The sequence below is a fragment of the Parasteatoda tepidariorum genome, chromosome 3, assembly GCF_043381705.1.
Source record: "Parasteatoda tepidariorum isolate YZ-2023 chromosome 3, CAS_Ptep_4.0, whole genome shotgun sequence".
NCBI classification, from domain to species: Eukaryota; Metazoa; Arthropoda; class Arachnida; order Araneae; family Theridiidae; genus Parasteatoda; species Parasteatoda tepidariorum.
The window spans coordinates 97,686,924-97,714,516 of record NC_092206.1 but is presented as its reverse complement, the minus strand read 5'-3'; the positions used below and the strand labels follow the sequence as shown (position 1 = coordinate 97,714,516).

At 28.4% G+C, this 27,593-nt stretch overlaps 1 long non-coding RNA gene across 2 annotated transcripts in view; it reads left to right on the top strand.

Annotated features, from left to right (window-relative positions):
• LOC107452898 (uncharacterized) overlaps positions 1-27,593 on the top strand; it is a 112,912-nt gene that overhangs the window by 44,010 nt on the left and 41,309 nt on the right. For both annotated transcript variants that reach the window (XR_011636473.1, XR_011636474.1), the window contains exon 3: positions 4,231-4,277. This is a non-coding gene — a long non-coding RNA (uncharacterized lncRNA). The remainder of the gene's footprint in view (positions 1-4,230; positions 4,278-27,593) is intronic.

The window sequence follows — 27,593 nt, the reverse complement described above, 5'->3', positions numbered from 1 at the left end:
ATTATTTTAAAATGAACTGAAATGTGATTATTACTTGATTAAGAACGACATTCGATTCAAAAATTGGAAATAACAGTCGGCTCAAAAACTGGTCCCCATTTTCAAGTCTTACCAGACTTGAATGAGAAGAAACAAAAGTGATTTGAAATATAAAACGTAAAGTTGACGACGAAAAATAGAAAAATAAAGGTGAGAAACAAAACTAGGTTTAAGTGGTTTTCCTCTCCTTGTAACGTAAATCCAGTTAAGTCCTCCGTGAAAACTAGTTTGACCCAATACTTAATCCGGGTGTTCTCTTGTCTTCTGGGTTGGGTTCAAAATTACAACATTGATAGTCGTAAACTCTGAATGAAGTCTGTTGTTCAACGCCTGTTATAAAATAAAATATGAAGTATAACTAAAGCACAGACGGCAAAAAAAAAGCTCTTTTTTTTAAAAAAAATATCATTTACTATAGTAATCACTATACTATCACTTACTATATATTTTAAATATTATATACTATAGTAAATATCATTTACTATTGGATATGTTACCCTTAAAGTATATAATGCAGTTATTTCATAGAATACCTAGTTATTCCATGAAATAACTGATCGTGTCCGTTAAAGTGTGTAATATGTTATTAATTTGACACTTTAACTAGTTATTCTATGAAATAACTACGTATTCTATAAATTAACTAATAAGAGACAGTTAAAGTGTAAATTAAACAATTGATCTAAAATGAAATAACTAGGTATTCTATAAATAAACTAATCATAGATAATTAAAATGAAAAAGAAGCAATTTATCTAATTTATGCAGCGTATAAATGGTATTTATGGAAACGTACCAGAAAATCATTTGTTACAACAAGGATTACTAAAATGACACTTGGAATTACAAAGTACATTATTTCTAAAACAAAAATTTTTGTTGTTGAATAGTTCATAAATGCACTAGGGGTGGAAGGTAAATGTATTTGTAGTGCGAGATATATGATTATGATATAGATTATTTTACACTTTAACGGGCTGCAGATCGTTATTCTTTGGAATAACTAGTTAAACCGTGAAATACAAGAGAGTTTTACACTTTAACGGACACGATCAGTTATTTCATGGAACAACTAGGTATTCTATAAAATAACGGATTTCATACTTTAACGGTAACAGATACAAAAAATAACCCAATTAATCAGTAACATTCAATGCTTGTAAGAGTAACGAAATAATTTTATTTCCCTCAGTGAATTTAAAATATTACTGAGTTTAATATTTTTCCCTATTTCAATTTTGTGTTAATACATGTACAAATTTAGCATCAATTTTAATGATTTTATTTTATAGCACATAACCAATCATTATTGTTCTTCTCAAACGACCAAGACATAGCAGTAAAATATATTTTCCTTTACTTCTGGCTATATTAAGGTACACGCCCAGCATGGCGCTATCAGTAGTGTGGGAAGATTTTCTTTATCTCTCTCTGTTTGCTTTGAAAAATGTCTTCTGTGTCCGAATTTATGGGACATCCATGGTAAATAAGGGACATTATGGCCCCCTAATGCTTGTCAATAATGATTTCAACCTGAATATCTCTGACTATTGTTCGGAGACAAGGGAAGCTGCAAGCGATGAGAAAATTACCCTCTATTCTGGAATCTTTCTAAAGTATTAGTTACGGTAAAGAGTAACAAATTTTTATGACTGTGACGGATTTTATTTCTTTCTTTTTTTTTGTTACTCGCGGAGTTACTCCTCTGCCTCGTTTTGAAATGAAATGTTTCATATTTTGAATAACGTTCTTGTAGTTGAAGGCAATTTTATTTTATATTGTGTTTAAAACAGGAATATTTATCCACAGTGGTAAAAAACCGATCCGGACGAAATAGGTTTCTTCTAAGCCTAATGGAAGAAATTAAAAAAAAGTTTTTAAAATGAAATATCGAATATTAAAGCAATTTTTTTTAACAGTTTACGATTGTAATCCAGTTTAAATAATAATATTCATTTCTATGATTTTTTAATAATTCATTTATAAAAAAAATGAAAACTGAAAGGCAATACTTGGGAAAAAAAGTTTGATTTAATAAATTTCTTAAGAAATAATAATATTAGATTTTTTTTAACTTTTATTTTTTTCTATATTTCACGTGAAAGAGTATAGTAAAACCTAATTTTATTATTAATTGAAGAACTTAAAATTTCATAATCAAATTAAATTAACCAATAACATAAAATTACAATAAAATTAACGAATAACGTACTAAACATATTCGTAATATCATATACTACTATAAATGACATTACGAATTTACCATTACAAATAGCAAACTAATTTTTATAATTAAATACCGTTAAATGTATGAATATTCAAACCGACTCTCAAATAATATATTAATATAAAATTCTATAAGTAAGTAAATATGAAAATGTTAAATAAAAATCTTATATTTAAAAATCTTGTTATCTTGCATCTTAAAAGTTTTGGTTTTATTCATAATGAACTGATTCTCTTGTTAACGACATTAGTTCCTCATCACCTCTCCCTAGCTCTTGGAAATGCATTTTACCCTGATTTGTGCCTCTTAGCCACTGCGGTGTTGTTTTTCATCTATTTTTTTTTTTTATTATTATTACTTTCGACTTTTTCAAATTACTTTGGTTTCTTCTCTTTTACGTCTGACAATTCTTGAAAATGAACGCTTATGTTTGAGCGCTTGAAACTTGTCAATCGTTTTTCCCTATTTACATATATTTGGAGCGACTGAAATTTTTAATCAAAGAATATAAAAATGGTTATTATTATTTTTAATGTATCCATAAAAAACGTTTAACGTTCTGGTACTATAATAATTTTTTATTTCCAATGGCAAGTTCAAAACACAACTACATCAGTAAATACAAAAGAATTATATGGAGAACAAACATGAAGAGAAAAAAAAAAACATAGAAAACAAACGAAGCAGCTGTAGAGATGGTGTATAGATTCCTGGCTCCCCAGTATCGGTCCACATGAGAACTTTTGGCAAGTAATTAAATGGCCAGAATGTCATGGTCTTTATCCATGACCCCTCCTAGATTGTAGAGATTGCAGATATGACTTGAAACTATACTGAAACGGTGCAAGTGTTTCGGGAGACAGTCTTGGCCAGTCTAAACTCAACCATCATTTTAAACCTGGGTCATTTAGAAACTGGATATAATTTGTCTTTCCAAGACTTTTGAATTTTTTTAAGAGCAAGGTTCACTAAATTAAATTTAGGGTTTAAATTTAAGTGATCTTTGTATTACCTATAAAACAATCCTCCGCCCTCGTCATTTCCTCCATTTCGACCAAATATTTTCTTTTTTGACCAGTTTTCTCCACTGTCCTGGTAAAAATATGTTTCTTCTGGACAAAATGCGAGTTCTCGTTTAAGAATTTCTTTTTTTCTTTTCTTTATTGAGGATAATAAGCTCGGAGAAAATGAATGTAAAATTACCGTATTGCACAGTGATAACATTTATGTTTTTTTTTCTTTCAAAAATTAAAAAAAAAGAAAGCTTTTGTTATTACGAATTAAAATATACTGTATGTAAACCATTCATTTCGTAACTTTTTCGTCCATATGGTAACGGTGTACCGGAAATTCTGGTTTTCCAAAATTTAACCCAATAAATGGTTTTTTTGGCCATGCTCTAAAATAGCATGATAAAATATCCAAACTTTACCACATTTACCAAATATTATGAAATATTTTAATTTTACCAAAATCATTACCAAAGCGTTTTCGGTAAAAATCAACGAGCATTTTGGTGTTCCCATAGAGTCAGAAACACGATACATTTTACCATATTCTGTTAGTTTTGACCATACTTTTTTTTCTCAGTGCGAACAATTCTCTCAATCTTGCTTTTATCTCTAAATTATTTAAACGTTTTTAATTTTTATATATTCTTAATTCAAATTTAATATTTCACATTTATTATGAACTAATGGAAGTATTCAAACAAGGGATTTTTGAAATGAATTCTGAATATGTCTTTCTTGCGAAAAATCATGTAAAAACGATTATTTATCATAGACATAAATGATTATTAAATGTACAGACTTTGTATTGTTGTATTTAATATTATTCTCATGTTTGCAATGTTCTTATTTTAATATTCATTTTTGCGCCTTTAGTTGTTCTTAGGTTTTTAAAGATATAGGATATGAATTATAATTTGAATGTATGTTTATTTATTATTATTTTTTTTCCAGGTTATTATATTTCGAAGAAAATTATAGAACGAGCGAAGCGTGCTTTGGTGAGATAATGTTTTTACTTATGTATTGTTTGTTGCTCATGGCAAAAATTTTAAAGAAAAATTATTCTATTGTGTTCATTATGCATTGCTATTGTCACATTTCTAAGAAAATATACTTTATGTGGAAAAGTATTGTTAGTTTATTGATATTTAAAAAAAAATTTGCTTTATAAGGAATAACATAATTGGCTTTTAACTATTATCTCTTAGAAAATCTGCTGTACGTGTATAAAAACAATACTAATTTATTTGTATCAGGATCGATATGTCTTAAGAAAAAATGCTCGCTAAATGCCAACTATACACTTTATATAATGGTATATTAAAGAGTATAACTTGTCTATAATCGATAACTTGCTAACGTTGGTTTTCCTTGCTCTATTTTTTCATCTTTATTTTTCTTTCACTCTTGGCTACTGCGGTTTTTCTAGTTTTGTCTCTCACCTTTATTTTCCATATTTTGTTGGCAAGTTTACGTTATATATTTCAAATCACTTTTGTTTCTTCTCATTCACATCTGGCAAGTCTTGAGAATGGGCGCTTATTCTTTGACCTCTTGAAACATGTTGACTATTATTTTCATCTGCATATTTTTAAAACCAATAAAGTTTTATTATTTTTTTCAATTAAGTACTCTTTTTTTATCGCTTCACTTTCATGAGATTATTTATTTATTATCAATTTGAATTCAGAATTAATGATTATATGTTTGTATGATACTTTTGAACTAAAAAAAAAGCATTTGAAATTTAGTATACTTAGTCCTTTTTACTTAAATGAATTTGTAGCAGATTTTAATCCTTCTCTTTTGACAAACAATAATTTGACTATCTTATGTCGAACATGCTTCAGTTAAGAAATTTTTTTTCAAAAAAAAATAAATAATAATAATTAAAAAAAAAGGCAAACTTATCTTGGAAGATTTATACCTTTGACCTTAAATTTCTGCTCCTAAATGTTATGATTTTAATATTTCAATTACAATGATTGTTCAGAGTTTATTGAAATTAGTTTTAAAAACAGTTATGGAATTTCTTATGCTGATGATATAATCTTTTGGAGATGAGACGTTCGTACATCGGGCAAAAGTTGCATAGGTCCCCATGTAACAGATTGTTAACCTCTTATGTTGTGCTTTAATCACCATACACGATTTAATTATCAAATATACAATGACTTATTGAATTTGTCTTTAACTATTAGTTAATCCAAATTATGTTAGTTTAATCAAAATTATGTTAGTTTTAAAAATTTGATTCAACTTAATTCTATTTATTTATTTTATGCAAAATGTACCAATTCAAACAACTTAGAAATGCTTCAGTCAATTAATATAATTTTTAATGTACAACTTGGTCTAGTATCTTGAACTACTTCATACGATTGAATATTGAGTTCTTTTATTCTAAACTTGTTAGTTGATTAAATTTGCAATTTTCTTGTTATTAAAAGATGTGTTTCTGTAGTTTGTATGAGATAGTTATTAAGGATAGTTTAGTGAAATATTTCGTTAATTTGTAACTTAAACTAAAAACAAACAAAAAAGATTATAAATTCTGAATTTTTTTTTAAACTCATAAAGAAATATATTAATGCTAACTAGACTTGTTCATGATACCTTGAACCGCACCACAAAACAGCACGTATACTCTTTGTTTGATTTTTTTGAACTCAATAAATATAAAAAATATTTCTTCAAAAAATTGGTATGTTACTTTTAGAAAATAACATATTGGTATTTATGCTGTATTGTTCACAAGGAAATGTATTTATGCTAACTTGCACGTACCTTGAACCACTTCATTATACAAATGCATACACTTTTTTTTAATTTTTTTAAGCTCAACAAAAATATAAATTAAAAAAAAATAATTGGAATGTTTCCTTAAAAAATGACATGTTGGTACTTATGTACCTTTGTTCTGTTTCTAAATGAAATTTTTATAGGGTTTTATTTTCAAATCAAGCTGACGGGGAAAAAAATCATTCAATCGCTAGGAAATAAAAAATAAAAAAAAGTTTTCTAGACTGTGTCTGAGAAACTGAGTGAGAGTATCCCTCATTACAGGTATCAACTATGTATACCAAATGTACAAATTATCTGCTAGGGGTGAAAATATTTTCTTTGGTCCAAGGTACAGGTCAGAGCCGTGGTAGCTCAGGGGACAGAGCGTTCGTCTTCCAATGAGGTAAGCCGGGTTCGAATCCCAGCCTAGAGTCCCCTTGCCGTTAGGCTAACCTTGGCCGTTTTCGAGGTTTTCCTCTCCATGGAACACTAATGCGGCATAGTTCCGTCAAAAAGTCCTCCACGAAGGCAAAATTTCTCCCCATACTTAATCCAGAAGTTCCCTTGTCTTCTGGGTAGGGTTCAAAATGACAAGGCTACGCAGTTGGGCAAAGATAATCGTAAACCTCGACTGTTCAACGACGGTTATAACATAAAATAAAAAAGTACATGTCCACTCTTCCTTTTACCTATATTTACATAAACCTTACTTTTTATTATCTATGCATTGAGCTGTTAACTATTTCTGAGATTTGGAAACAACAGCCGATTAGCAGCAGCTGTTCGTTTGGGGGTGACGATGCTATTCTGTGAATGTCTTCTGTGTAATTAAAATTGCATCTTCATGTGGGGCACCTTCTATACGGATTGTTACCTGTGCTTTGTATTCCGCATTCAAAGCGTGAAAAAACCCTTTTTTTTCTTTTTTTTTTTCCCTGGAACGTGTCGCTCGGCGACCACCTGTCATTCCAGAACGATATCCTGTGACAATTTGTCGTCACAAATCCTCGTTAGAAGTGGATGCTAATTATTTCAATTGAACTAAAGAGACTTTTTTTTTCTTCCTTTTGCTGCACAGTTCAAACCTTTCTATTCATCTTTCGAAGCGCCCTCTACATTAAAAAAAAGGGTATCAAAAGGTCGCAGGTGGTATACATAGCGGTTTCGCCGGTTAGATGACAGATAGAGAGCGACATCTTTAAAATTTTGTATTTTTGTTTTTGTTCGTTTTTTTTTTGTTTTTTTTTTAATTGCATCGTTATTTTTTATTTGCTGAGATTTCGTGCGGTCAAATACGGGTCTCACAAAGACAGGAATAAAAATAATTTTAATTAAATGAAATAAACAAATAATTTTTACATCTATGTATTTCGCTTTTTTTTCAGTAAAATTTTTAATTCCTAATAAATAAAAATGCTATCCATGGAGTGAGGAGAAACATGACATTGTTTAGGAATTTGCTTTTGTCACTGAAAGTTAGAAAAATTTAAATTTTTTTTTTTTTTTTTATTTTTTTTTTTTAAATGATAAGNTTTTTTTTTTTTTTTTTTTTTTTTGTAAATGAAATTCGAGAAAAAATTACTAGAAAATATCTGGAAAATAACCAATTTTAAAGAGAGAGTTGCCGTAATTAGTTACTGAAATAAAAATAAAATACTTCTCACACGTGTTACAAATCTATTTTGTAAAATTTCAACATTTCTGTAGAATTTTCACACGATCTCTTCGGTTAATGATAGTTTGTTTTTCAATTCGAATTCTTGAATCAAATAAAAATATATAATAATGTATCGATGAAATAGGGTCTGTAATGATATTGCGATTTCTCCGTTGTTGTCGCGAAGAATATATTTCTGAAATTAAGTAGGATTCTTACTCATTCAAATGGTCATGGTAACAAAATTTGAAAGCGTTAAAAACCTTTTAATACTTGTTATAATATTATGTTGTAAAAGGTAAACAATACAAAAGGTAGAAAAATAATATTTATGAAAGTGAGGATCGAACATTAAATTATACTTTCCTTTGTTTCAATATCTATTTCTTTTAATATTAATGCTTAATATTATTAAATTTAAATTTTGACAAAAGGGGTCTATTACAAAGCAATTTCGTCACCATTGACAGACTCTCTAAAAATATTTTATTGTAAAAACAGAATCTATGACGTCATTTATTCATTCTTTTAATTTTACTATTTCTTGAGAAATATTATTATAGTATTTTTTTCATAAGAACGGGACCTTATTTTCAAACATTGACAAAAACTGGATCTCTGGCTGAAATTCTTGGTTATTTTAGATTCAGAAAAGTATGAATAAATTTCTCAGAAAATCGATAGACAGGTTTTTTTTCCCCGCAAAATTGTTAGGCAGATTATTAGATTTAATTTCCCCCTCCCCACTATATTTTAAAAAATGAGACGAATTTCTTCTTCCAATAAAAATATTTTTCTTTTCTTAATCATTTTCTGTTTCGAAAAAGAAAAAAAAAATTGCAGTTGATTATAGATGCAACAGTTTTTATACCGTCTTCTGCTAGAACACTGACTATCTTATAAATATTCATTCTCTTACATTTAAAAAAAAAGTTGAACAAGTATTAGCATTTTTACGATTATTTTCTCCAAACTAAATCAGTTTTCTATATTTAAAAAAAAAAAAAAAAATTTGCGCCACCCACCCGAAAATGGATAAATTTATAAATTTGTTGCTTTCCCAAAGATTACGCATTTCCGAATTCTTAAAATTTTAGTCTCCATAATTAAACTCGTCCCGTTTGAAAATATTCTAAAATAAAAAGAACGTGGCGAAAAACCAACTGAAAATAATTATTGTCCCTCCTTAAAGGGAAAAACCCTCCCAGTTCGGTTTAACACAGTTAATTTACACTCCCAGTACAAAACACTTTTGAGATCATTAGGCTCTCTCTAATTGCTACCCTGTTTTCTTTCTTTTTGGCCTCCTCTCTACACCAGCAATTAAAAGTTGTTTTTGGTAGGGCGCATCATCCTGTAGGGTTTTTTTTTTTCTAATTACGACATTCCAATGATTATTCGTGTTTTTTATTTCTCGTTTTAATGATAGTTGAAATTTTTGGGCTTTCATTTTCTAATTTCCTTTACCAAAATGATAATTATAAAGAAAGAAAAAAAGTTTTTAGTGTTTAATGTTTGGGATAAATTTGCATTTTTCGTTTTATTGATTTGTCCTACAAACATGTATTGGTGTACAGTTTCAATAAGATTATATCAAGAGCAAACTGAAAAGTTATTGCGATAAATTTTCATTTCATATCTTTCTTTTATAAACGTTAATAACTGAAAATTATCTTTTAAAAAAATATATTCTGAATATTAGAAACGCACTGGGGATACATTTCCTTTTATTCATTAATTTTATAAACGTATATTATTATTCAAATTCAAGAAAACAATCAGTTCAACTTTAAGTGTAAATAAGAAAATCCAAAAATTCAAAACAGAAGACTGTGTTAAATTTTTTAAAAACAAGCATGAAAATCCATTGGTATACGTTTCCATTTTATTAATTTGTTTCGTCAACAACTTTGGATTACAGTTTCTCGAAAACAGAACACCGTGTTCAATTTTAAGAACGAACATGAAAATCCATTAGTATACGTTTCCATTTTATTGAAAAATTAGTTTTACTATACAGTTTCACGAAAAACACATAATAAGTATTAAGAACAAACTGGAAATCTATTAGGATAAATTTAATTTTATAATTTTTTTTATAGAAATGTGCATTACTTTACTATTTTTATCACTCAAAATTTATGTACAATGCTAGGGACCATCAAAAAATTGATTAGATAAATTTTTATTTTATTGATTTGTTAATAAATTTAAAAATTTATTGTGCTATACAGTTTACTAATTATAACCATGCTATTTTAGAGCTTGCTATATTCATCTTTCATACTTATACGGTTTGTTATTCTATGTCCATAAAATGCTTAGACAATACGTGAAATGTTTGATCACTGCATGCATTGCGGATCGATTTTCGGCATTCTTTATAATGTCTAGGTGTCCTATAGAATACCGGATATCAAACTTTACGAGTAACAAATATACTTAGCAAAGTGTGAGGTTTCAGAATTTTCAAAGGAACCTGGAACTCTACTTATTAAAATTTCTCCAAACGCTGATACTGCTAGATATCATATATTGAAGTGTCAATAATTTTGATGATACTATCTCAGTTCTCAGGTAACAAAATTCTTGTCCATCCGTCATCCTTGTCATCTTCTCGAGGTGTGCATCCTCTTCAGTCTGGATTGTTTTAACTTCTTATCAGGAAGTTGAGGTGCAGGCGGGCCGACCTCCTGCTGGTGTCAGGGCCGGACGCAGGATATCGCAGTTTTGCCTGATTAAAAATTTCACGCACTGCACAACACATCTCGGTACCATAAAAAGGGTAGATATCTCACACACAAACGATGTGGTTTCAGACCGGAAACGTCTTCTTGATAAAAATGGTGTTCAAAGACTTCATTGACAAAAATAAATTTGATGGTGTGGTCTGTTGTTAGATAGTCTGCGGTTTTTGAGGTTGATTCTCCTTTCCCATAGTTTCTTTTTTTTTTCCTTGTGGTTTTTTTGCACAATTAAAAAAAAAAAATGTTTACCTGCTTTTATTTATAAACCTTACTTCTTTTTTATTATTATTATTTTAAAGTTACTACATATATCGATCACAATTACATTGCTGCCAACTCTACTGGATTTTTCATTAGACTACTGGATTCTGCCAGTTTCTCCTGGTCTACTTGTTGAATCAAACTGGGTTTTGTACATTTTAGAAAACTCCCTAAAATTGAGTGAAATTCCTAAAAAAAAATCCCTATTGAAATAGAAATTTTTGTGCAGGTTATTGCTTGCGTGCTTGAATATTTAAATAAGTATTACTAACGGATAATGAAGCGAATCTCATTTATCTTTGAATTAAATGCCTTATTAGTATTTGAAATTATGAGTAAACATAATTCATAACATTTCAAGTATGTTTAATGTCAATCATAACTGGAAAATATTGCAGTTTTTCCATTTTGATGACGATAAAAATCCCTATGTTTAAAATATTTAGTACATTATGTAACAATTATAATGACATTTATATTATTTCGTAAAGTCTACTAGATTTTGTTCCTAATTTGACCAAATAAATGGTTTTTATGCCATGCTCTAAAATATCATGATAAAATATCCAAACGTTACCACATTTACCAAATTTTATGACATATTATGAAATACTTTAATTTTACCAAAATCATAACCAAAGCGCTTCGGTAAAAAATAACGTGCATTTCGGTGTTCCCATAGAGCCAGAAACACTGTAAATTTTACCATAGTCTGGTAGTTTAAACCATACTTTTTTTCTCAGTGCGAACAATTCTGTCAATCGTACTTTTAATTTTAAATTATTTAAACGTTTTGAATTTTTATATATTTTTAATTCAAATTGAATGTTTCACATTTATTATTAACTAATCGAAGTTTTTAAACAAGGGATTTTTGAAAAGAACCTGAATATGTCTTTCATGCTGAAAATTTTGTAAAAACGATTAGCATAGCTGCCAATTTCTCCTGGTGTACTGGTTTGATTAAAATTCTCCTAGTTTTGTACATTTTAGTAAAATCCCTAAAATTGAGTAAGTTTCCTTAAAAAATCCCTATTGAAATAGAATTTTCGTACAGATTATTGCTTGCTTGAATATTTAAATAAGTATTACTAATGCATAATGAAGCGAACCTCATTTATAGAAATAAGCTTAAAACTTTTTTCGTTCGAAAACGTTCAATTTTTTTTATATTCAGAACTCTCTTTTTTAAGTTAATTAAAAAAAATCTTTTAACTATCTTTGATGAATTAAATGCCTATTCATATTCGAAATTATGAGTAAATATAATACATAACATTTCAAGTATGTTTGATGTCAATCATAACAGGAAAATATTGCAGTTTTTCTGTTTTGATGACTATAAAAATCACTAAAATTCTCTATGTATAAAATATTTAGTACATTAAGCAATAATTATCATGAGATTTATATTATTTCCTAAAATTTACTGGAATTTTTTTCCTATCTATGTTGGTAGCTAAGCTATTATGAATGTAACTGTAAATTTATTTTTCAGATTCTAGTGTCAATAAACAAAATTGACGAAACAAATAGACTTTCTTTGGAAGTGGATTTATGAGACTTGTTTTAATTTTTAAAAAAAAAATCTAAAAACTAATGATCCTTGTTAAATTGTATACGGCTTCTGTTCATCCTCTGAGAGGGGGGAATGCAAAGTCTGATTTACGCCTAAACATTCAGGATGCATGTCCAGCAGATGAGACGGGCTCAACCTGGATCCGTCACGGGCCCGTGCTCCATAGCTGAAATAGCTCCATAGCCACTAATTTTTTCAATTGAGTGAAGAAACTAAATTTTTTTTAAATGTTAAAATATGAAAAATTTAAAAAATCACTTGATTTAAAAATAATTTTTGTGTAGACGCCTTGGTAATAGCAAAATAAAAATGTTTCCTAAATTATAATTTTTTTTAAAATTCTAATTTCGAATTATTTGACCAATATCGATAATGTTTAGATGCAAAAGAAATACGCATTTTTACTATGTATTTATATTATATCTTATTTAGCATTAAAGTTAGCACATTTCAATGTAGTTTTAAGAATGGTAATGTAAACGTTTTTACAAATTGAAAAGAAAAACTTTTTATTAATTTATATCTCTATTATCTTTTCAATATTAACGTAAAAACATCGAGCAATTCAAATATGCTAAAATAATGACTCGACGCAACTAAAAGGAAAAAAAAAAAATTTTACACATACATTACCTTTTTTTTTTAATGTTAAAATTAAGACTCTATATTCTACAATCTTAAAGCGTGTAGCGCGAGGCGCAATATGTAATAACCTTTTCCTATATTTTATGTGTTACTTAAAGTACATTTTTTCCATTTAAATGCAAATTTTATTTACATCATGCTGAGTTTAAAAGTACCGTATTTTAAGATTATAATACTTTCCATAATTTGAACATTCTAAATTGCCTTATCCACATAAACAAACACGAAACCGTTAATTCTAATCGGTTGTTTAAAAGGGATTCTAAATTTTTTATTTCCTCAATAACACGCCAAATATTTTGCGAAGACGTTTTCGAAATCACTTGGAGTAGTTAAGTTAATAGTCGCCAAATGACGCCGACTCTTTTACTTAAATGTCATGACTAGGTTATAATCCTGACTAAATTATCCTGTTTTTCTCTTCCCCTTTTAAACGAGCCTTCTAGAAATTAATAACAATAAATAACAGGCTTGAAGCCCCGTGTGTTGCTCTGATAGTGCGGTTCACCTGTTAACGAAATTTCTGGTCGTTTTTACTCAAGTTTGGAGGATATATTTGCTCATTTACATGCTTTGCGCATAAGTTTTAGCTGAAAAACTGGCTTTTTCTGTCTGTTGCGTTGTATTATGAGCAGGAAATATTGTTTTGCAAGTCACACGAATCTTTTTCCCATGAGTCAGGCTTAGTACTTGGAATTGTTAGTGCCTGAATCCATATCATATTGTTAAAAATATATCTTTTACCTCGGCGTTTTTTTTTGTCTTCCAAATCCTCACTTTACGGGTCGTGTTTTTTTTAGGCTTTGTTCCTCAGCAATTCAGCTTTGTTTTTTAGTAAATAAAAACCAAAGCTTTGAGTTTTTCATGGTTAAAGCGGAGTTATTTATTTCAATGCTGGATTTATTGAAATTTTGCATTGAAGTCTTAAAGAAGAATAAATGCATTTTATTTCAATAAAATAAATTAAGTTTTAGTTTCCATTATTGTAGGATTTGTTTAAAGCGAAATTTCCGAGGTAAATATGAAATAAAAACAAATTAATTATAAGCAAATAAATAAATTATATTTATCGCAAACCGCGATTGCCGAATATTTTTGGAATTCGTCTGATAGGATGCATTTATAAAATTATTTCATTTTAAATATATTTTCCTTTTATAATCTCAAAGTGTATAACTTTAATTTAAATTCAAATGATAATGTATGGATTTAGGGGTGAAAAATGCACAGTATTCTGAAGATAATTCCCCGAACTTTTATGTGTTTTATAGTCTACGTTTTTTTTTAAATTCTTATTAAAATATGGTATACTCGAAATTTTCAAGTTCGAACTTTATTTTTAATTTAAAAGACGGCCTTTAAAAACGTCATATCTTTCGAGGGCAGATTTGATTTTTGCGTGTCATTATTTATTTATCCGAACATTTTACTTTATAAAATATTATATTATCTATAAGTTTACTTTTACAGGTGTTTTGTTTCACAACATTTTTCTGTCTATTTAATCGATTTTAAATATGTTCGAAATACTTAAAATATTAATTTTTATCATACATATATTAGACAAGCATATGGGTGTTATAAGTGTACAAAATTAAATGCAGTTGCATATTGCTGTGTACTTATAATCATTAGTGTACGCAGTTGAATGCAGTTTTATTTCATGTTATTACTTATCAATTTTTCGACAAATGATTTGTACTATTCGAATTTTACTTTTTATTTAGCCGAGCATTTTATTCTATAAAATATTATATTATCTAAAAGTTTACTTTTACAGGTGTTTTGTTTCACAAAATTATTGCATCGATTGAATCGATTTCAAATGTGTTTTGGAACATTTAAAATAATAAGATTTTTCTCATTATCATATTATATATTAGGCAATCGTATTGGTGTTATAAGTGTACAAAATTAAATGCAGTTACATATTGCTGTGTACACATCATTAGTGTACGTAATTGAATACAGTTTTATTTCAAGTTATTGTTATAAGTTATCATTTTCCCAACCAATGATTTGTGTTATTCGAAACTTCTCTTTTAAACTGAATATTATTCCAAATAAGTACTTACCTATTGTTTCCCCTAAAGGAGAGAAATCAGCATCAATTGTTGGAAAGAAGATGCCCTTTAATCCCTCTTACAAGGAGAAGAACCGGCACTTTTCCCACGAGTTCTCTTCCCCCCACCCCCCATAAAAGCGGCGCTAATTTAATTGCCGTCGTAATTTGGTCCAAAATCTTTAATTGCATGGAAAAGGCCTCCTTTTTGGGATTTCTATCTTCATAACCTTCTGCAAATATTTGCTTCCTAACTTCACTCCTTTACTTACCGTAATAACGTCATTTGGTTGCGCCACTTCGCCACCACCTGCCCATATATTATCATTAGATTATAATAAATTCGGATTTTGCGTGCTTTCTCTACCCCATCTGATCGACTCTTCTTCATTAAAATGCCGAGGTCCCCACCCCATCCCCTTCAAACTTATTATCGAAATTTCTTACGTAAATCACGGCACTTAATCCCCCACGCACACTCTATATTTTGGAATTCTTCAGCAGGGTCAAGTAAAGTCTGCGATTAAAAATTATGGTTTCGGTATGAAGGGTTGATGTAAGTTTAAGCTTGGCCAACTAAAGTTTAACTGGAAATTTATAATTTAATCGCTGATTAAAGGGCTCACTTTGCAAAAAAAAAATTTTTGAAATTTATATTTTTTTAAGGACGCGGTACATATAAGTTTTGGCTTGACTTTTTAAAAAAAAAATTTTTTTAATTTATAATATTAATAAATGATGGTTAGTAAAAGTTACGGCTCTTTTTATTAACATTTACTTTTAAACCTATAATTTTGCTTTTAACAATAGATGTTAAGGATTACTCAACTAAAATATTTTTTCACGTTTCTATTTAATTAACGACCATTAAATTGATTACTTATAAAATATTAGTGAGATTTAGCACTCACTTGTAGCCTTCCTGTGCAAGTTGTTTAGAGAACTGAGATTGTTCTGTTATAATGCAGATAAGTGCTAGATCCCTTATTTAGTCATTTACGACGCATGTAAGAGATTTTTTTTAATTCTCATATTATTCTCATCTCTTTTTTTAAAAAATTTTTTAATTGCAATTTTCTCTTTTTATAATTTAATCATTGTCGGCTTTTGAAAAAGAAATTTAATCACCAACACTTGAGGTAGGTTAGGGATTAATTTCATTAAAATTTGTTTATAATGGAATAATCTCAACTCGAGAAGAAGAAGACAGCTTATATTCAACCACCAGACCTATAACTTCAACGACAGCTGGTTGTTTGTAAACAAGATGACGTATTAATGTTATAGCTGTTACGGTTGTTTTATTGTCGGCTTCTTTTTATTCATTCACAAAAATTCATTAGTTATGAGATTATCGCACGAGACGATATCGAATTCATATTTGAAGGGCTAGGCTTATTCGAAATAGAATGGAAAGAACAATTGCTAAGCTAACATAAATAAACGACGCGTTTCAACAGCCAATCAGTATCGGTACTCACGATGACGTCGCTTGCAGGTATCCAATTCAGCTATCGGCGGTATAACTGAAAGTTAATGTTCAATTCTCAAGTATTTATTTATTTATTTTAAATTTCATTAATTTGTATTGCGAAACTTCAAATTTGGTTAGCAAAAATTTTCGCTAAATCCCATACTATGATATACGGTTCCATATACAAAAAACTATTTTGAAATTCATATAGTCGCAAATAGTAAGTATTAAGTTAACGTTTTGTCATTTGCTCGGGTACTAGAAGAAAAAAATGCTTTATCGTTTTATATACTGTAATATATGAGGGAAAATTTTCTTACACATTTCTGTGATTAGAGCTCCTTCTCAAAACAGGAATTTATAATTAATAATAAAGTCGTCCATGGTAGAAATTAGGGTTAGCATTGTAAAAATTCAGTTTTCTGCTCTCTAGCAAAAATTATATCATACTCATTTAAATGATAAAAACTTATCTGACTACATCATCAGAGTGTTCAAATATTTCTTTTTCTTTTCACTTAGGCTTTGTCTTCTAATTTCGAAGTATTGCAATAATCTACCTTTTTACTAAAAGTTTAAATTTAACAATTCGAAAACGATTCTCAGCATTTAAAGAATCGTTTGCTCACATGTGTCTATTTATTTTCACTTCAAAATAGTATTCTTTAAAGTTAAAGTGTGATGCCAGTTTTCGGTTTTATTTTATTGCTGTAGAATAGATATCCCAACGCATACAATTTGAATTAGTTATAATACACAGTGTTCATTATTATGTCCTGAAGTAATTTTTTACAATTTGATTTTTGTTAAAATACATCTCTTCTTTATATAAAAGCGAAAGTTTGTATGGATGTTCGCAAATAACTCAGGAACTGGAACTACGATTTTGATCGGTTATTTTTTTCCCCTTCAGTTTACAAATTTGTATGGGGTAGTTTCGAAACGATCACCGCTTACCGGCATCATTTAGTGCGGGCGCATAATCGAAAATATGAAATTCCATTGCTGAAAACGATTGTTATAGAGCAAAATTTCCTTAATATCTTTTGAATGGCTTCATCTATTGGCACATCGTCTTTTGTTTCAGATTGCTATTATATTTTGGATCATTTTGCTACGCCGTATGTCCCTCCACGATGAATTTTTTGCATGCTATATAAAAAGGTAAACATAAATGCTTATTCTATTTCGTCCGATCGGCATTTTAATTTCAAGGCGTTTAGATTTATTAAACTCTAATACTACAACTTTTTATTTTACCAAATATTAATAATAGAAACTAATTGTAATCGTCTTTTTTAAACACGATTTTTTAATTTTTAAAAAATTAGTTTTCCTCGTCCCTTTATGAATAAAATTATTAAAATATTGTCAAAAATGAGTAAAACTTTTTTGTCCCGTTAAATAATGTCAATTCTACAATTTGGCAAAGCTAATGCAAATTTTTAATTATTTACGTAATTATTTTCTAAATCAACTAACTAATGGATTAACATTTGATAATTTTTGTTTTACTGCGTATCCTTGTTTGATAGATGTGTTGATTCGTTATCCATATATTAATCTATAATTTAAAAGGGTATTTGAATAATAATGCAAAACTTCTTCTAAAAATTACAAGATTATTTGACGTATAATTATGAAACTGTACTAAATACAGTAATTAACGGTTGATTGCTCCGAATCATGATATCCGTTCATTGAATTAATGAAGAAGATTTGATAAATTATTCCAGACGCGTGTTATTGCGACATTATTCGATGGGTGTGTAGTTCTTAAAAGTATGACAAAACAAATTTTTGAATACTGTTCGTTTCCGGTCTCAACCCTTAATAATATTTAAAACATCTCGTGGTCACAGCGATTGTTTAATCCTATCCATTTTCAAAATCCCACCCTGTATACACACACGCTACGTCAAAAAAAAAATTTTAATCCCTAGTTTTGGGCGTCACTTTTATTAGTTGGTGTGATACCTAAACAAAGCATAATTGATCGGTCGGACGTTTTAACGACGCACCTTTTTTTAAAAAACTTTGTTAAAAACGTTTAAAAAGAAACGAAATCGTGATTAACATCTTTGAAATCACAAACTCGTTCGATTAGTATTCTCTATATGCGATTGATGAAGGTTTTTTCCGAAATAAATTAAAAGTTTTGGGCAGTTTAAATTGTGTTATAAAAATAAATAACTGCTGTTTTTTTCCAAAAGTTCGAGGGCTGACTATTGACAGGTTGGTGAAATGGAATGTGTTATCAATTTATATCAAGGAAATGTTTGTGTTAGCTTGAGTTTTTTACTGAATAAAGTGAAAATAATAATTGTTTTTATACCTGGTGAACGTAAACTATAATTTTAATGAATTAATTGTAAATAATTTTGCTTTGTGTGATATGTTTTTTAATTTAGGATAGATAACCTGTACATTTGCTTACTTTTTAATGTTTATTTAAGAAAAATGGGAGTCAAATTTACGGAGAAAACATTTTTTTATAATTTTGGAATCACACTTTTGTTTTATTGTGCTAATTTATTTTGTTTTAATATGTTTTGTTTTCTCATGTAGTTTTAATTCAGTTTCCCAAATTAATTAATGATTTTATTTTACTCCAAAACGCGGGCTTAAGATATTTCTGAATAATTATTAAATTATAAATTTATGAAATTTAAAATGTTTTAAAATTATATTTGCTTTATTTATTCATTTATTTATTTTTTTGAAATTTATAACTTTGTGTTGACAAAAAAGTGTCACTAGAGTCACATATTTGGTAAAAAAGTTTATCTAGTTGTACATATTTGGAAAAAAAAAGTTTTAATCAAATTAAAAGCTATTTGTATTTAGATTTCTAGCTCAAAATTGAAACTACTAAAAATTACTTTTAAGTTTAGCATTTAAATCTCCAGAAAATTTACATAAATACCTTACCCAATGATTAGGTTGCAAATTAAAAATATGACTAATTAAGATGTTTTTGTAAATTTTACCACACCTAATTAATTTTTTTAATTCAATTAATTAAAAAAAATTTTTTTTGTACTACGACTTCGCATTATAAGCTTCAAACTTAAAAACAAAAATTAGTATTATGTTTGTGCTTAAAAATATCAAAATTTAGGTTTTTGACAAAGAGAAAGGACCTAAATAGTTTTTAATTCAACTAAAAAATTTAAAAATAAATATGTGAGCAATTTGATATTGTACCCATTAAAATTATATATTTCGAAAAAAAAAAGAAGAAAAAAACAGATGCAACTGTCATTATATTTGTATCCTACTGAAAATAACTATTTTTGATAATGTTTGATTTGAAAGCATTGACCACGCAACTTTCTTATTAAACTGTAATATGTCATTATCCAATACTATATTGTCAAAACGGTTTGATATGTTTTGCACACCAATTAACGCCACAAATGCCGATAAATGCGAAAATTTATACCTCGGACAGTATTTTATCTGCAATTTTCATTTCCAAACAAGTACATAAAATTCAGTATGTGTCAGATTCATTAATTAAAAGTGATAAATAGGAGGTTGCTCAAATCAATCTTTTCCCTTTTATTAGTTTTTAATTAAAAACGATGATTGATGTTTCGGTAATTAGTGATACATTCATTAATTATACTGCAAGTTTTGTGATACGAGACATTTTTTTTTTTTGAAGTCACTCTTTTGCTTAAACATAATTGAATTTTGTTCATTTTATGTATATAAAAATTGGAAATGAATTCTTAGAATTGATTTTTGTTCATTGTAAATCAATACTGTATTTGAGTTGAGCTATTTACAAATTACTTTGCATGATTATTGACGACTGCTTTGTTAAGAAGGTTATTAAATTAGTTGCTGCATTAAACTATTTTCATATATTCTGAGTGCAATTGTTTAAATACTTTGTGAATTAAAGCTCTCAGCGGCATTTATCGATAATGTGACGTAATTAAAGAAAGTATCGAAAAAAAGGTGTCGAATACGTTCTAATATTGTTAGTTAAAGTCGATTTATGGTTTAGTTTAAAATTAATAATTATAATATATTTTATTTTATTTTATAACCGTCTTTGAACAGCCGACCCAATTTTGAGTCTACGACTTTCTACGTTGCCTTGTAATTTTGAGCGCAATCCAGAAGACAAGGGAACTCCTAGATTGAAAAGAATTTGCCTTCGTGGAGGCCTTTTTTGATGGGACTAACCTGCATTTGCTTTGCATGGAGAGAAAACCACTAGAGCCTCCCACGGTTAGCCTACAAGTCGACAAGGGGATTCTAACCCTTGATCCGTCTACCACTGAGAATATTTTACGTCAACACTGTGGTCGGTGCGAGCCGAGAGCAGATTTTGTATCGACCCACCATCACTGTGTTTCGAACCTAGGGCACTTCATACTGGCAAGCGCTCTATCCACTGAGCTACCACGACTCAGAATAAGTTATTTTATAATCGTCGTTGAACGGCCGACCCAATTTTTTGAGTATAAGACTACTAATGTTCAACTCCGTAGCCTCGTAATTTTGAACCCAATCCAGAAGACAAGGGAGCTCCTGGATCTAGTATTGGGATAAATTTTTCTCCATGGAGAGCTTTTTCATGGAACTAACCTGCATTTACGTTACATGGAGAGGAAAACCGCAGAAATTTCCCCTGGTTAGCACTCAAGGATTCTCCAAATCGTTGCCAAATAGACTCTAACCCATGATACATCTACCACTAGCATACGTCTACCACGGAGTTTACGTCTCCGCACTGAGAAAAAAGTTTGGTCAAAACTACCAGAATATGGTAAAATTTACTCTGTTTCTCTCTTGAAAGCACCTAAAAGCTCGGTAATTATTACCGAAGAGCTTTGGTTATGATTTTGGTAAAATTAGCAATAAAATATGGTTTTATAATAATTAATAAAGTTTGGTAAATCTGGTAAAATTTAGTGATTTTATCATGATACAAAAATATGTTTTTACAAAAATATTTATCATTAAGTTATTTTAGTGATTTTCACAGCTTAAATACGTTTGCAATACTTTTTGATTCTTGTAAGGAATTAAATAACATTTAGCTGATTTACTAAAAATGTTGATATTTTCAGTCATGTAGAAGAATTAAAATTTTGCTCTGGATTTTTGAAAAGCGAAATAAATTACTTGTTGAGAGTATCTTTAAATAGATTAAGATTGATATGCGTGGATTATAACTTAAAATCCCCCCCTCACACTATCTACGCATAAGGAGATTTATTTTGATTGGCAATCAGTTCCATCTATCCCTTATCCCCCCTTGGAACATGTCGAAAGAAAATTATGTCGAGAACACCCTTTGTCGAACGTGTCTTCGAAAAATAAATTTGACGGGAAACTTACTGTAAAATATGTCTACTTGATGTAACACCTTTCTCATATTAATAGTAACTAAGTATACTGTATCTTATTATTGAACTGCTCTGTATTTCAAAGAGTGGCATTTTTACATCAAAACTGCTCCTTTGGTTTTGTTTACAATTACGTAATTTACAAGTTTCTGGAATTTTTACAAGATATCATACATACCTGCCAACCCTTTTGCCATTTTCTCCCTGTCTACTAGTATAATAAAAATTCTGGTTTTTGTAAATATTAGAAAATGCCCTAAAATTAAGAAAGTTTTCTAGAAAAAAAATCCCTATTGGAATAAAATTTTTACACAATTTATTGCTTTCTTAAACATTTAAATTAGTATTACTAATACATAATGAAGCGAGCTTCACTTATATTAATCAGTTTAAAGTTTTTCTTTTTTCTTTGTTTTAAAATATTCAATTTATTTTTATTTTGAACTCCCTTTTTAAATTATGAGATCTTCTAATTATTAATAACGATTAACATGTCTACTACTATTTAAAATTATGAGTTAACATAATAATAAAAAAAAAGCATTTAAAATTCATTTAATTCTCATCATAAATGGAAACTATTGCAGACCATTTATAGTTATTAGTGTAATAAAGTTTTTGTATTTTGATGACAATAAAAAATCTCTAAAATTCCCTATGTGTAAAATATTTAGTATATTTTGCAACAATTAGGAAATTAATATTATTTTGTAAAATGGACTGGATTTTTTTTTCCTATTCATGTTGGCAACTATGATCAATATAGAGTTCTATAAAAAATTTAAAAAAATTTTTTTTTTAAAAAATCCGTGATTTTCAAACACATTTCGCCAATATGAGGTAGAGTTGGCCAAAAATTTAATCGATTACATTTTTCGATTACAATAATCAATTACTTGTAATCATGATGACAAGGTAACATAATTTTGAATACAGCTGTAATCGTGATTACAACAAACAATTACAGTAATCAATTACTTGTAATCGTGATTACAATAATTGATCACAGTAATCAATTGCTTGTAATCTTGATTACAATTTACCAAAATTTTGATTACAACTGTAATCATGACTACAAGTAATTGATTACTGTAATTGAGTATTGTAATCACGATTACAGTTGTGATCAAAATTTGTAATAATTTTTACTCTACTCTGATGTAATCAAAAATTATGATTACTTGTAATTCGCGATTACTTGTAATCGTGATTACAAGTATTTGATTACATAGCAGTAATCATCTGTAATCAATTACTGTAATCGACGGCCAACTCCGATATGAGGTGACGACAAAAAAGTTAAAACTTGTTACAAGATTTAATAAATTGATTGCAGAAAGTTTTTTAATTTAGATTTGGTATTCGCAGAAAGCTTTTAAGTCTGCCCCCCAATTATCTGTTTACCTTTACGCAATATTTTAGGTTCTAAATTTAGAACTCTTTTTCTTCTAAAATATTTAATAATTCTGGACATTAAAAAATGCTAATCCTTTCTGTATTTATTACTTATTGCAAAGTAGTTTATTTCGAATGAGATTACAGTGAAGAGAAGCAATGTTCCAAGGGAGAGTAATTACCTGTAATTGGCGGACAGGGGGTTTCGAAATTAGAATTTCGATCGGCTGGCATTCTTGATCGTGAGTTGCCAGCAGTTTCCCATTGGATGAACTGTTGGATCGATCCAGCCTTCTCCTTTAATCATCGCGTTGGCTGGACAACGGTCAGCGAAGAGTGCCCATCTGATCCATTGATTTCTAATTCTTAGAATTCCAAATATGCCGATGAGAATCCGATGGAAAATTGATGTAATGAGCCTCTTGCTGATTTAGAGGATATCGAATCATTGAAAGGGGTGGGTCGAATAGTTTATGTTCTAGAACTGTTCAAGTGAATCGAAATGTATATAATAGTTACTGTTACTATTAAAGAGAGAACTGCTTCTATTGACTATTGCACGAACTCAACGGTGAGCTACAGCTCTGCATTATATCGTGAAGTAACGATATTTCTTTAAACATCGCTATAACACTATTTTAAACGTTATTCTCACTAGTTATGTCTTACGATAAATATCAAATATGTGACAATTATAGCCAATCATGCCTTGCGAAAAATCAAATATACGCTAATGATCGTCAATAATATAGCTGGCATTGTTGATAACGGATACGATTTCGAAAGGGTTGATATTTACCACTTTATTCGGAAAAAACCTGGATCATTTTGAAATCATCTAAAATAACGGGGAAAATGCAGAGAATTTTAAATTTTTCCTTATAAACTGCGAATTTTATTTCTCATTTTCTTTTGGAAGATCCGCCCTGTCAAAATACAATCTATAAGTTACTTTAAGATAGTTCAGTTAAACTATACTATTTCATTTACTATAAAACATTATTTTTTCAGTATGTTGAACTGCTCCTTATTTCTCTTAAGTTTTTCCAGCAATTAAAACTAGTATAGTTATCTTAATATATCTCGCAAATGATTGTGTGCATATATATATTTATGTATTAATCTTTTGAGAACACTATTGTGGTTCCCTGAAGAACAACCATTCCTGTTTACCTAAGTTTATTTTTACAAGCTTATAAATAAAGACATACAAATACATATTTATTTCTACATTTCAGTTTTTTAAATGCTCTTTTGACGTGTAAAAGAAAGCGTTTTAAAATATCAAATAATTTTATTATTTATAAAAGATTCCATTTTTTAAGAAGGGAAATTTTTTTCCTGCAAAATAATATGTTTTGAAAATTTTCATTTTTTCCCTCACTATGTTATAAATTAATTATGCGTTGTCTAGTAATAAAGGATTGTGAATAACGATGTAAACGAGTTCTTCATGCATTGTTTGAGATAAAAAGTAACATCACACTTCAAAAGCGAAAAGAGTAGGAGGAATCGGAAATTCGTGAAAATGCTTTGACATAATTTCTAGTTATTTCTTCTCACGCTTCCAGAAAGTGAGAGTGCCCGAAACCAGACATAGTATTGTCTGACATTTGAAATAAAGACTAAACTATGAGGCACTTTCTGTCTCAAATTTTTGTCTGCTGCCATCGCCACAATTTTTTTAAGTGAATGGCTACCCAACTCTATTTCCACGCACCTTTTTGGAATAAATTTCCACAAAATAACAGGTCAAATGCGGGAAACTTATTCTCTTGTAGCTGATTCGTCTGTGTATCGAAGCGAAAACGATTTTGCGGAATAGTTAAAGTTGAAGTACATTCTCGCTTAAGGTAAATTTCTATTTATAAACAGAAAATTCCACGACTATGTGAGAAATATGCATGCATCAACAGTTTGAATACTAAGAACTGTCTGTCTACTCCTTCAGTTTTAGTTTGAAAATAATTGTGATTTTTTTTGTTGTTGTTGAAAAGAACATGTATAAATTTCAGAAAACAGATGGTTGTTGATTACTGTAAAGCAGCGGTTCCCAAATTGTTTAGAAAGAAAAGTGTGGTCGAAATATGGTTCTGGAGCCACTAATAAGCTCGGTAATTTTTACCGAAGCTCTTTGTTAATGATTTTAGTATAATTAACAATAAAACATGGTTTTATAATATGTTAAAAAATTTGGTAAATGTGGTAAATTGCTATAATTTTATGATGGTATCTTGGAGCATGGTATAAAAAAACTATTTATTGAGTCAAATTGACTGCATGTTTTATTTAATGTGGGGAAACATGAACTATAATTTTGAAAACCAGTATTTCCGATAAACCGTTACCATGTGAACAGAAAAATTACCAAATGAATGGTTTAAATACTATATATTTTATGGTTTTTACCAGAATTATGGTTTTTCGCACCAGAATTGTCGTTGCCATACAGTACGGTAATTTTACCAGACATTTTTCTTCGTGTGATTTAAATATATTTATCATATAATGATGCGTGATAGAGCAAAATCGTTTGAGTTATTTTATTTAACAACCATCGCTTTTAATTTTAATCCTTAAATGTAAAATCATTATCAAAATCGAAGACGTTACAACAGCAAAAAATACTAAAAAAGGATGTAAATTTAAAGAAATATTTTACAGGTAAACAATACTTCTTAATTTTTATTAAATGTATGTCGATGACTACCTAAGATTTATGTATCCAGTGAGAAAACAAGGATCATTTTCATCTGATTTATATTTTATATAGAAACTTAAATAATAATAATAAAAAATGTGTGGATAAATTAACGAAATAAATAAATGAGAAATTGTGGGTAAATATTAGTTTAGCTGATTTTATCTCACAAATAATTTTTCTTTATATCCATTTGTTTGTTTTTGCTTTTTTTTTAAGCGTCGTTATTTTACTAAACTATATACTTAGCCTTCCGTTTAAATCATTATTATTGTTATTTCTTTGTTATTGAAAAAACTATTTTAAGTGATCTGTATTAAACTCGTATTTCTTTTCTACGAGTCAAACTTAATGAGTAAAGGAATGATATAAATATTTTTTATTAATTATTATTTTGTACCGGCTCTCGTTTATAAGTTAAAAGCTTTATGTCAAAAAAATTGTTTTTATTTTCCAAGTGATATTATTTGACTTTTAAATTGTTTATTTGACCTGCTAATAGTGGAAAATAGAAAATAATTTCCTTTAATAATACTGATCTAAATAAACAACTGTATATCCCAGAATATAAGTTGACTTTTTAAACCCCCAAAGTTTTACTAAAATAGACGGAAGTTGGACATTCGTTGATCGTGAAATATTGATTCATTATGAAATAGATATAAATAACTCTGTATCACTTTACCCCTTTCAAAAACTATTTTTAATAAGTTATATTCAATTAATTTGTCATTTTCTTTCATTTTAATTTTTTTTTATCTTGTATTCAAAAATAGGGGTTCGTCTTATACACAGGGATATATATGATAATACTAATATGTGGAAAAATGTTATTGAACAAATAAGTTTTCTTTTGTTCCTTCAAACAATAATAAATATGTAATTTTAATTGTTCCATTTACTTATTTATTAATTTTTTTATTATTATCTTATTCAATGTGCTTGTGCATATATTTTCAATCATCCAATTACCTCAAATAAAATTTATCAATTCATTTTCTTCCTTTTTTTCATAAACTCCCTTCACTCTGTTTTATTTATGTATGGTTTAAATTGTTTTAATTGTTCAAAAATTATAATAAATTGTGGAAAATCATTTTTTAGAACTGCAGTTTCTTATCTTGAATGTAACTAATAAGGTATTTTAATAATAATTGAACGAAAAAAAAGTTTTTTTTGTTTGTTATTTTGGTGTTAAAATGTAAATGCTAAAAAAATAAGGCGAAAAAGTGGCGAATATATATAGAGTTTTAACTATTAAATTTCTGTAATCACAATTTACATACAATTAAATTTTTTCTTCTCATTTTTAAAAGTTAAAATACAAATAAAAACAAAAGACATTAAATTTTGACGATAGTAAATTTTTAATAAGTAAAATTTTTTGTTCTTTCAGAAATTTCATAAAGCAAGCCAATGAACAATTAAATATTGATTGTGTGTGTTGTGTAATATNAAAATTGTTGGGGGGGGGGTGAAGATTTAGTTCTAATTTTTTATTAATCTGAATTCAATTCATTTCAATTTTTATATTAATTTAATAATGTATATTTCTTACATTAATTAATTCATTTTCAAATTATGTATATATATTTTTTTATATTTATTTTTTATTTTGAAGAATTAATAATTTATGATTT